Here is a 13,040-nt window from a genome sequence, read left to right on the forward strand (position 1 = left end):
GTATCACGTGCTTTGGCTGCGGTGCCCTATGAGTGCGAAAATCCCAAGACTGCGCGGTTTCTGACAAGACAATTTCGGCGCCGTTTAATTGGCTCACTCGTATCGCGCGCTTTGGCTGCGGTGCCCTATGAGTGCAAAAATCCCAAGACTGCGCGGTTTCTGACAAGACAATTTCGGCGCCGTTTAATTGGCTCACTCGTATCGCGCGCTTTGGCTGCGGTGCCCTATGAGTGCGAAAATCCCAAGACTGCGCGGTTTCTGACAAGACAATTTCGGCGCCGTTTATTTGGCTCACTCGTATCGCGCGCTTTGGCTGCGGTGCCCTATGAGTGCGAAAATCCCAAGACTGCGCGGTCTCTGACAAGACAATTTCGGCGCCGTTTAATTGGCTCACTCGTATCACGCGCTGTGGCTGCCGTGCCCTATGAGTGCGAAAATCCCAAGACTGCGCGGTCTCTGACAAGACAATTTCGGTGCCGTTTAATTGGCTCACTCGTATCACGCGCTTTGGCTGCGGTGCCCTATGAGTGCGAAAATCCCAAGACTGCGCGGTCTCTGACAAGACAATTTCGGCGCCGTTTAATTGGCTCACTCGTATCACGCGCTTTGGCTGCGGTGCCCTATGAGTGCGAAAATCCCAAGACTGCGCGGTCTCTGACAAGACAATTTCGGGGCCGTTTAATTGGCTCACTCGTATCACGCGCTTTGGCTGCGGTGCCCTATGAGTGCGAAAATCCCAAGACTGCGCGGTCTCTGACAAGACAATTTCGGCGCCGTTTAATTGGCTCACTCGTATCACGCGCTTTGGCTGCGGTGCCCTATGAGTGCGAAAATCCCAAGACTGCGCGGTTTCTGACAAGACAATTTCGGCGCCGTTTAATTGGCTCACTCGTATCGCGCGCTTTGGCTGCGGTGCCCTATGAGTGCGAAAATCCCAAGACTGCGCGGTCTCTGACAAGACAATTTCGGCGCCGTTTAATTGGCTCACTCGTATCACGCGCTTTGGCTGCGGTGCCCTATGAGTGCGAAAATCCCAAGACTGCGCGGTTTCTGACAAGACAATTTCGGCGCCGTTTAATTGGCTCACTCGTATCGCGCGCTTTGGCTGCGGTGCCCTATGAGTGCGAAAATCCCAAGACTGCGCGGTCTCTGACAAGACAATTTCGGCGCCGTTTAATTGGCTCACTCGTATCGCGCGCTTTGGCTGCCGTGTCCTATGAGTGCGAAAATCCCAAGACTGCGCGGTCTCTGACAAGACAATTTCGGCGCCGTTTAATTGGCTCACTCGTATCACGCGCTTTGGCTGCCGTGCCCTATGAGTGCGAAAATCCCAAGACTGCGCGGTCTCTGACAAGACAATTTCGGCGCCGTTTAATTGACTCACTCGTATCGCGCGCTTTGGCTGCCGTGCCCTATGAGTGCGAAAATCCCAAGACTGCGCGGTTTCTGACAAGACAATTTCGGCGCCGTTTAATTGGCTCACTCGTATCGCGCGCTTTGGCTGCGGGGCCCTATGAGTGCGAAAATCCCAAGACTGCGCGGTCTCTGACAAGACAATTTCGGCGCCGTTTAATTGGCTCACTCGTATCGCGCGCTTTGGCTGCGGGGCCCTATGAGTGCGAAAATCCCAAGACTGCGCGGTCTCTGACAAGACAATTTCGGCGCCGTTTAATTGGCTCACTCGTATCGCGCGCTTTGGCTGCCGTGCCCTATGAGTGCGAAAATCCCAAGACTGCGCGGTCTCTGACAAGACAATTTCGGCGCCGTTTAAATGGCTCACTCGTATCGCGCGCTTTGGCTGCGGTGCCCTATGAGTGCGAAAATCCCAAGACTGCGCGGTCTCTGACAAGACAATTTCGGCGCCGTTTAATTGGCTCACTCGTATCGCGCGCTTCGGCTGCGGTGCCCTATGAGTGCGAAAATCCCAAGACTGCGCGGTCTCTGACAAGACAATTTCGGCGCCGTTTAATTGGCTCACTCGTATCACGCGCTTTGGCTGCGGTGCCCTATGAGTGCGAAAATCCCAAGACTGCGCGGTCTCTGACAAGACAATTTCGGCGCCGTTTAATTGGCTCACTCGTATCGCGCGCTTTGGCTGCGGGGCCCTATGAGTGCGAAAATCCCAAGACTGCGCGGTCTCTGACAAGACAATTTCGGCGCCGTTTAATTGGCTCACTCGTATCGCGCGCTTTGGCTGCGGGGCCCTATGAGTGCGAAAATCCCAAGACTGCGCGGTCTCTGACAAGACAATTTCGGCGCCGTTTAAATGGCTCACTCGTATCGCGCGCTTTGGCTGCGGTGCCCTATGAGTGCGAAAATCCCAAGACTGCGCGGTCTCTGACAAGACAATTTCGGCGCCGTTTAATTGGCTCACTCGTATCGCGCGCTTCGGCTGCGGTGCCCTATGAGTGCGAAAATCCCAAGACTGCGCGGTCTCTGACAAGACAATTTCGGCGCCGTTTAATTGGCTCACTCGTATCACGCGCTTTGGCTGCGGTGCCCTATGAGTGCGAAAATCCCAAGACTGCGCGGTCTCTGACAAGACAATTTCGGCGCCGTTTAATTGGCTCACTCGTATCGCGCGCTTTGGCTGCGGGGCCCTATGAGTGCGAAAATCCCAAGACTGCGCGGTCTCTGACAAGACAATTTCGGCGCCGTTTAATTGGCTCACTCGTATCGCGCGCTTTGGCTGCGGGGCCCTATGAGTGCGAAAATCCCAAGACTGCGCGGTCTCTGACAAGACAATTTCGGCGCCGTTTAATTGGCTCACTCGTATCGCGCGCTTTGGCTGCGGTGCCCTATGAGTGCGAAAATCCCAAGACTGCGCGGTCTCTGACAAGACAATTTCGGCGCCGTTTAATTGGCTCACTCGTATCGCGCGCTTTGGCTGCGGTGCCCTATGAGTGCGAAAATCCCAAGACTGCGCGGTCTCTGACAAGACAATTTCGGCGCCGTTTAATTGGCTCACTCGTATCGCGCGCTTTGGCTGCGGTGCCCTATGAGTGCGAAAATCCCAAGACTGCGCGGTCTCTGACAAGACAATTTCGGCGCCGTTTAATTGGCTCACTCGTATCACGCGCTTTGGCTGCGGTGCCCTATGAGTGCGAAAATCCCAAGACTGCGCGGTCTCTGACAAGACAATTTCGGCGCCGTTTAATTGGCTCACTCGTATCGCGCGCTTTGGCTGCGGTGCCCTATGAGTGCGAAAATCCCAAGACTGCGCGGTCTCTGACAAGACAATTTTGGCGCCGTTTAATTGGCTCACTCGTATCGCGCGCTTTGGCTGCGGTGCCCTATGAGTGCGAAAATCCCAAGACTGCGCGGTCTCTGACAAGACCATTTCGGCGCCGTTTAATTGGCTCACTCGTATCGCGCGCTTTGGCTGCGGTGCCCTATGAGTGCGAAAATCCCAAGACTGCGCGGTCTCTGACAAGACAATTTCGGCGCCGTTTAATTGGCTCACTCGTATCACGCGCTTTGGCTGCGGTGCCCTATGAGTGCGAAAATCCCAAGACTGCGCGGTCTCTGACAAGACAATTTCGGCGCCGTTTAATTGGCTCACTCGTATCGCGCGCTTTGGCTGCGGTGCCCTATGAGTGCGAAAATCCCAAGACTGCGCGGTCTCTGACAAGACAATTTCGGCGCCGTTTAATTGGCTCACTCGTATCGCGCGCTTTGGCTGCGGTGCCCTATGAGTGCGAAAATCCCAAGACTGCGCGGTCTCTGACAAGACAATTTCGGCGCCGTTTAATTGGCTCACTCGTATCGCGCGCTTTGGCTGCGGTGCCCTATGAGTGCGAAAATCCCAAGACTGCGCGGTTTCTGACAAGACAATTTAGGCGCCGTTTAATTGGCTCACTCGTATCACGCGCTTTGGCTGCCGTGCCCTATGAGTGCGAAAATCCCAAGACTGCGCGGTCTCTGACAAGACAATTTCGGGGCCGTTTAATTGGCTCACTCGTATCACGCGCTTTGGCTGCGGTGCCCTATGAGTGCGAAAATCCCAAGACTGCGCGGTCTCTGACAAGACAATTTCGGCGCCGTTTAATTGGCTCACTCGTATCGCGCGCTTTGGCTGCGGGGCCCTATGAGTGCGAAAATCCCAAGACTGCGCGGTCTCTGACAAGACGATTTCGGCGCCGTTTAATTGGCTCACTCGTATCGCGCGCTTTGGCTGCGGTGCCCTATGAGTGCGAAAATCCCAAGACTGCGCGGTCTCTGACAAGACAATTTCGGCGCCGTTTAATTGGCTCACTCGTATCGCGCGCTTTGGCTGCGGTGCCCTATGAGTGCGAAAATCCCAAGACTGCGCGGTCTCTGACAAGACAATTTCGGCGCCGTTTAATTGGCTCACTCGTATCGCGCGCTTTGGCTGCGGTGCCCTATGAGTGCGAAAATCCCAAGACTGCGCGGTCTCTGACAAGACAATTTCGGCGCCGTTTAATTGGCTCACTCGTATCGCGCGCTTTGGCTGCGGGGCCCTATGAGTGCGAAAATCCCAAGACTGCGCGGTCTCTGACAAGACAATTTCGGCGCCGTTTAATTGGCTCACTCGTATCGCGCGCTTTGGCTGCGGTGCCCTATGAGTGCGAAAATCCCAAGACTGCGCGGTCTCTGACAAGACAATTTCGGCGCCGTTTAATTGGCTCACTCGTATCGCGCGCTTTGGCTGCGGTGCCCTATGAGTGCGAAAATCCCAAGACTGCGCGGTCTCTGACAAGACAATTTCGGCGCCGTTTAATTGGCTCACTCGTATCGCGCGCTTTGGCTGCGGTGCCCTATGAGTGCGAAAATCCCAAGACTGCGCGGTCTCTGACAAGAAAATTTCGGCGCCGTTTAATTGGCTCACTCGTATCGCGCGCTTTGGCTGCGGGGCCCGAAGAGAGCGAAAATCCCAAGACTGCGCGGTCTCTGACAAGACAATTTCGGCGCCGTTTAATTGGCTCACTCGTATCGCGCGCTTTGGCTGCGGGGCCCGAAGAGAGCGAAAATCCCAAGACTGCGCGGTCTCTGACAAGACAATTTCGGGGCCGTTTAATTGGCTCACTCGTATCACGCGCTTTGGCTGCGGTCCCCTATGAGAGCGAAAATCCCAAAACTGCGCGGGTCTGACAAGGCAATTTCGGCGCCGTCTAATTGGCTCACTCGTATCGCGCGCGTCGGCTGCGGTCCCCTATGAGAGCGAAAATCCCAAAACTGCGCGGTCTCTGACAAGGCAATTTCGGCGCCGTCTAATTGGCTCACTCGTATTGCGCGCGTCGGCTGCGGTGCCCTATGAGAGCGAATATCCCAAGACTGCGCGGTCTCTGACAAGACAATTTCGGCGCCGTCTAATTGGCTCACTCGTATCGCGCGCGTCGGCTGCAGTGCCCTATGAGAGCGAAAATCCCAAGACTGCGCGGTCTCTGACAAGACCATTTCGGCGCCGTCTAATTGGCTCACTCGTATCGCGCGCGTCGGCTGCGGTGCCCTATGAGTGCGAAAATCCCAAGTCTGCGCGGTCTCTGACAAGACCATTTCGGCGCCGTCTAATTGGCTCACTCGTATCGCCCGCGTCGGCTGCGGTGCCCTATGAGAGCGAAAATCCCAAGACTGCGCGGTCTCTGACAAGACAATTTCGGCGCCGTCTAATTGGCTCACTCGTATCGCGCGCGTCGGCTGCGGTGCCCTATGAGTGCGAAAATCCCCAGTCTGCGCGGTCTCTGACAAGACCATTTCGGCGCCGTCTAATTGGCTCACTCGTATCGCCCGCGTCGGCTGCGGTGCCCTATGAGAGCGAATATCCCAAGACTGCGCGGTCTCTGACAAGACAATTTCGGCGCCGTCTAATTGGCTCACTCGTATCGCGCGCGTCGGCTGCGGTGCCCTATGAGTGCGAAAATCCCAAGTCTGCGCGGTCTCTGACAAGACAATTTCGGCGCCGTCTAATTGGCTCACTCGTATCGCCCGCGTCGGCTGCGGTGCCCTATGAGAGCGAAAATCCCAAGACTGCGCGGTCTCTGACAAGACAATTTCGGCGCCGTCTAATTGGCTCACTCGTATCGCCCGCGTCGGCTGCGGTGCCCTATGAGAGCGAAAATCCCAATACTGCGCGTTCACTGACGAGACAATTTCGGCGCCGTTTAATTGGCTCCCTCGTATCGCCCGCGTCGGCTGCGGTGCCCTATTAGAGCGAAAATCCCAATACTGCGCGTTCACTGACGAGACAATTTCGGCGCCGTTTAATTGGCTCCCTCGTATCGCCCGCGTCGGCTGCGGTGCCCTATTAGAGCGAAAATCCCAATACTGCGCGTTCACTGACAAGACAATTTCGGCGCCGTTTAATTGGCTCCCTCGTATCGCCCGCGTCGGCTGCGGTGCCCTATTAGAGCGAAAATCCCAATACTGCGCGGTCTCTGACAAGACAATTTCGGCGCCGTCTAATTGGCTCCCTCGTATCGCCCGCGTCGGCTGCGGTGCCCTATGAGAGCGAAAATCCCAAGACTGCGCGGTCTCTGACAAGACAATTTCGGCGCCGTCTAATTGGCTCACTCGTATCGCGCGCGTCGGCTGCGGTGCCCTATGAGAGCGAAAATCCCAAGACTGCGCGGTCTCTGACAAGACAATTTCGGCGCCGTCTAATTGGCTCCCTCGTATCGCCCGCGTCGGCTGCGGTGCCCTATGAGAGCGAAAATCCCAATACTGCGCGGTCTCTGACAAGACAATTTCGGCGCCGTCTAATTGGCTCACTCGTATCGCCCGCGTCGGCTGCGGTGCCCTATGAGAGCGAAAATCCCAATACTGCGCGGTCTCTGACAAGACAATTTCGGCGCCGTCTAATTGGCTCACTCGTATCGCGCGCGTCGGCTGCGGTGCCCTATGAGAGCGAAAATCCCAATACTGCGCGGTCTCTGACAAGACAATTTCGGCGCCGTCTAATTGGCTCCCTCGTATCGCCCGCGTCGGCTGCGGTGCCCTATGAGAGCGAAAATCCCAAGACTGCGCGGTCTCTGACAAGACAATTTCGGCGCCGTTTAATTGGCGCCCTCGTATCGCCCGCGTCGGCTGCGGTGCCCTATGAGAGCGAAAATCCCAAGACTGCGCGGTCTCTGACAAGACAATTTCGGCGCCGTCTAATTGGCTCACTCGTATCGCCCGCGTCGGCTGCGGTGCCCTATGAGAGCGAAATTCCCAAGACTGCGCGGTCTCTGACAAGACAATTTCGGCGCCGTCTAATTGGCTCACTCGTATCGCGCGCGTCGGCTGCGGTGCCCTATGAGTGCGAAAATCCCAAGTGTGCGCGGTCTCTGACAAGACCATTTCGGCGCCGTCTAATTGGCTCTCTCGTATCGCCCGCGTCGGCTGCGGTGCCCTATGAGAGCGAATATCCCAAGACTGCGCGGTCTCTGACAAGACAATTTCGGCGCCGTCTAATTGGCTCACTCGTATCGCGCGCGTCGGCTGCGGTGCCCTATGAGTGCGAAAATCCCAAGTCTGCGCGGTCTCTGACAAGACAATTTCGGCGCCGTCTAATTGGCTCCCTCGTATCGCCCGCGTCGGCTGCGGTGCCCTATGAGAGCGAAAATCCCAATACTGCGCGTTCACTGACGAGACAATTTCAGCGCCGTTTAATTGGCTCCCTCGTATCGCCCGCGTCGGCTGCGGTGCCCTATTAGAGCGAAAATCCCAATACTGCGCGTTCACTGACGAGACAATTTCGGCGCCGTTTAATTGGCTCCCTCGTATCGCCCGCGTCGGCTGCGGTGCCCTATTAGAGCGAAAATCCCAATACTGCGCGTTCACTGACAAGACAATTTCGGCGCCGTTTAATTGGCTCCCTCGTATCGCCCGCGTCGGCTGCGGTGCCCTATTAGAGCGAAAATTCCAATACTGCGCGTTCACTGACAAGACAATTTCGGCGCCGTTTAATTGGCTCCCTCGTATCGCCCGCGTCGGCTGCGGTGCCCTATTAGAGCGAAAATCCCAATACTGCGCGTTCACTGACGAGACAATTTCGGCGCCGTTTAATTGGCTCCCTCGTATCGCCCGCGTCGGCTGCGGTGCCCTATTAGAGCGAAAATCCCAGTACTGCGCGTTCACTGACAAGACAATTTCGGCGCCGTTTAATTGGCTCCCTCGTATCGCCCGCGTCGGCTGCGGTGCCCTATTAGAGCGAAAATCCCAATACTGCGCGTTCACTGACGAGAAAATTTCGGCGCCGTTTAATTGGCTCCCTCGTATCGCCCGCGTCGGCTGCGGTGCCCTATTAGAGCGAAAATCCCAATACTGCGCGTTCAATGACGAGACAATTTCGGCGCCGTTTAATTGGCTCCCTCGTATCGCCCGCGTCGGCTGCGGTGCCCTATTAGAGCGAAAATCCCAATACTGCGCGTTCACTGACAAGACAATTTCGGCGCCGTTTAATTGGCTCCCTCGTATCGCCCGCGTCGGCTGCGGTGCCCTATTAGAGCGAAAATCCCAATACTGCGCGTTCACTGACAAGACAATTTCGGCGCCGTTTAATTGGCTCCCTCGTATCGCCCGCGTCGGCTGCGGTGCCCTATTAGAGCGAAAATCCCAATACTGCGCGTTCACTGACGAGACAATTTCGGCGCCGTTTAATTGGCTCCCTCGTATCGCCCGCGTCGGCTGCGGTGCCCTATTAGAGCGAAAATCCCAATACTGCGCGTTCACTGACAAGACAATTTCGGCGCCGTTTAATTGGCTCCCTCGTATCGCCCGCGTCGGCTGCGGTGCCCTATTAGAGCGAAAATCCCAATACTGCGCGTTCACTGACGAGACAATTTCGGCGCCGTTTAATTGGCTCCCTCGTATCGCCCGCGTCGGCTGCGGTGCCCTATTAGAGCGAAAATCCCAGTACTGCGCGTTCACTGACAAGACAATTTCGGCGCCGTTTAATTGGCTCCCTCGTATCGCCCGCGTCGGCTGCGGTGCCCTATTAGAGCGAAAATCCCAATACTGCGCGTTCACTGACGAGACAATTTCGGCGCCGTTTAATTGGCTCCCTCGTATCGCCCGCGTCGGCTGCGGTGCCCTATTAGAGCGAAAATCCCAATACTGCGCGTTCACTGACAAGACAATTTCGGCGCCGTTTAATTGGCTCCCTCGTATCGCCCGCGTCGGCTGCGGTGCCCTATTAGAGCGAAAATCCCAATACTGCGCGTTCACTGACGAGACAATTTCGGCGCCGTTTAATTGGCTCCCTCGTATCGCCCGCGTCGGCTGCGGTGCCCTATTAGAGCGAAAATCTCAATACTGCGCGTTCACTGACGAGACAATTTCGGCGCCGTTTAATTGGCTCCCTCGTATCGCCCGCGTCGGCTGCGGTGCCCTATTAGAGCGAAAATCCCAATACTGCGCGTTCACTGACGAGACAATTTCGGCGCCGTTTAATTGGCTCCCTCGTATCGCCCGCGTCGGCTGCGGTGCCCTATTAGAGCGAAAATCCCAATACTGCGCGTTCACTGACGAGACAATTTCGGCGCCGTTTAATTGGCTCCCTCGTATCGCCCGCGTCGGCTGCGGTGCCCTATTAGAGCGAAAATCCCAATACTGCGCGTTCACTGACGAGACAATTTCGGCGCCGTTTAATTGGCTCCCTCGTATCGCCCGCGTCGGCTGCGGTGCCCTATTAGAGCGAAAATCCCAATACTGCGCGTTCACTGACGAGACAATTTCGGCGCCGTTTAATTGGCTCCCTCGTATCGCCCGCGTCGGCTGCGGTGCCCTATTAGAGCGAAAATCCCAATACTGCGCGTTCACTGACGAGACAATTTCGGCGCCGTTTAATTGGCTCCCTCGTATCGCCCGCGTCGGCTGCGGTGCCCTATTAGAGCGAAAATCCCAATACTGCGCGTTCACTGACAAGACAATTTCGGCGCCGTTTAATTGGCTCCCTCGTATCGCCCGCGTCGGCTGCGGTGCCCTATTAGAGCGAAAATCCCAATACTGCGCGTTCACTGACGAGACAATTTCGGCGCCGTTTAATTGGCTCCCTCGTATCGCCCGCGTCGGCTGCGGTGCCCTATTAGAGCGAAAATCCCAATACTGCGCGTTCACTGACGAGACAATTTCGGCGCCGTTTAATTGGCTCCCTCGTATCGCCCGCGTCGGCTGCGGTGCCCTATTAGAGCGAAAATCCCAATACTGCGCGTTCACTGACGAGACAATTTCGGCGCCGTTTAATTGGCTCCCTCGTATCGCCCGCGTCGGCTGCGGTGCCCTATTAGAGCGAAAATCCCAATACTGCGCGTTCACTGACGAGACAATTTCGGCGCCGTTTAATTGGCTCCCTCGTATTGCCCGCGTCGGCTGCGGTGCCCTATTAGAGCGAAAATCCCAATACTGCGCGTTCACTGACGAGACAATTTCGGCGCCGTTTAATTGGCTCCCTCGTATCGCCCGCGTCGGCTGCGGTGCCCTATTAGAGCGAAAATCCCAATACTGCGCGTTCACTGACGAGACAATTTCGGCGCCGTTTAATTGGCTCCCTCGTATCGCCCGCGTCGGCTGCGGTGCCCTATTAGAGCGAAAATCCCAATACTGCGCGTTCACAGACAAGACAATTTCGGCGCCGTTTAATTGGCTCCCTCGTATCGCCCGCGTCGGCTGCGGTGCCCTATTAGAGCGAAAATCCCCATACTGCGCGTTCACTGACGAGACAATTTCGGCGCCGTTTAATTGGCTCCCTCGTATCGCCCGCGTCGGCTGCGGTGCCCTATTAGAGCGAAAATCCCAATACTGCGCGTTCACTGACGAGACAATTTCGGCGCCGTTTAATTGGCTCCCTCGTATCGCCCGCGTCGGCTGCGGTGCCCTATTAGAGCGAAAATCCCAAGACTGCGCGGTCTCTGACAACGCAATTTCGGCGCCGTCTAATTGGCTCCCTCGTATCGCCCGCGTCGGCTGCGGTGCCCTATTAGAGCGAAAATCCCAATACTGCGCGTTCACTGACGAGACAATTTCGGCGCCGTTTAATTGGCTCCCTCGTATCGCCCGCGTCGGCTGCGGTGCCCTATTAGAGCGAAAATCCCAATACTGCGCGTTCACTGACGAGACAATTTCGGCGCCGTTTAATTGGCTCCCTCGTATCGCCCGCGTCGGCTGCGGTGCCCTATTAGAGCGAAAATCCCAATACTGCGCGTTCACTGACGAGACAATTTCGGCGCCGTTTAATTGGCTCCCTCGTATCGCCCGCGTCGGCTGCGGTGCCCTATTAGAGCGAAAATCCCAATACTGCGCGTTCACTGACGAGACAATTTCGGCGCCGTTTAATTGGCTCCCTCGTATCGCCCGCGTCGGCTGCGGTGCCCTATTAGAGCGAAAATCCCAATACTGCGCGTTCACTGACGAGACAATTTCGGCGCCGTTTAATTGGCTCCCTCGTATCGCCCGCGTCGGCTGCGGTGCCCTATTAGAGCGAAAATCCCAATACTGCGCGTTCACTGACGAGACAATTTCGGCGCCGTTTAATTGGCTCCCTCGTATCGCCCGCGTCGGCTGCGGTGCCCTATTAGAGCGAAAATCCCAATACTGCGCGTTCACTGACAAGACAATTTCGGCGCCGTTTAATTGGCTCCCTCGTATCGCCCGCGTCGGCTGCGGTGCCCTATTAGAGCGAAAATCCCAATACTGCGCGTTCACTGACAAGACAATTTCGGCGCCGTTTAATTGGCTCCCTCGTATCGCCCGCGTCGGCTGCGGTGCCCTATTAGAGCGAAAATCCCAATACTGCGCGTTCACTGACGAGACAATTTCGGCGCCGTTTAATTGGCTCCCTCGTATCGCCCGCGTCGGCTGCGGTGCCCTATTAGAGCGAAAATCCCAATACTGCGCGTTCACTGACAAGACAATTTCGGCGCCGTTTAATTGGCTCCCTCGTATCGCCCGCGTCGGCTGCGGTGCCCTATTAGAGCGAAAATCCCAATACTGCGCGTTCACTGACGAGACAATTTCGGCGCCGTTTAATTGGCTCCCTCGTATCGCCCGCGTCGGCTGCGGTGCCCTATTAGAGCGAAAATCCCAGTACTGCGCGTTCACTGACAAGACGACTTCGGCGCCGTTTAATTGGCTCCCTCGTATCGCCCGCGTCGGCTGCGGTGCCCTATTAGAGCGAAAATCCCAATACTGCGCGTTCACTGACGAGACAATTTCGGCGCCGTTTAATTGGCTCCATCGTATCGCCCGCGTCGGCTGCGGTGCCCTATTAGAGCGAAAATCCCAATACTGCGCGTTCACTGACAAGACAATTTCGGCGCCGTTTAATTGGCTCCCTCGTATCGCCCGCGTCGGCTGCGGTGCCCTATTAGAGCGAAAATCCCAATACTGCGCGTTCACTGACGAGACAATTTCGGCGCCGTTTAATTGGCTCCCTCGTATCGCCCGCGTCGGCTGCGGTGCCCTATTAGAGCGAAAATCCCAATACTGCGCGTTCACTGACGAGACAATTTCGGCGCCGTTTAATTGGCTCCCTCGTATCGCCCGCGTCGGCTGCGGTGCCCTATTAGAGCGAAAATCCCAATACTGCGCGTTCACTGACGAGACAATTTCGGCGCCGTTTAATTGGCTCCCTCGTATCGCCCGCGTCGGCTGCGGTGCCCTATTAGAGCGAAAATCCCAATACTGCGCGTTCACTGACGAGACAATTTCGGCGCCGTTTAATTGGCTCCCTCGTATCGCCCGCGTCGGCTGCGGTGCCCTATTAGAGCGAAAATCCCAATACTGCGCGTTCACTGACGAGACAATTTCGGCGCCGTTTAATTGGCTCCCTCGTATCGCCCGCGTCGGCTGCGGTGCCCTATTAGAGCGAAAATCCCAATACTGCGCGTTCACTGACGAGACAATTTCGGCGCCGTTTAATTGGCTCCCTCGTATCGCCCGCGTCGGCTGCGGTGCCCTATTAGAGCGAAAATCCCAATACTGCGCGTTCACTGACTAGACAATTTCGGCGCCGTTTAATTGGCTCCCTCGTATCGCCCGCGTCGGCTGCGGTGCCCTATTAGAGCGAAAATCCCAATACTGCGCGTTCACTGACAAGACAA

This window comes from Ixodes scapularis, unplaced genomic scaffold, assembly GCF_016920785.2.
Source record: "Ixodes scapularis isolate PalLabHiFi unplaced genomic scaffold, ASM1692078v2 ptg000504l_1__unscaffolded, whole genome shotgun sequence".
In the NCBI taxonomy this organism is placed as follows: domain Eukaryota; kingdom Metazoa; phylum Arthropoda; class Arachnida; order Ixodida; family Ixodidae; genus Ixodes; species Ixodes scapularis.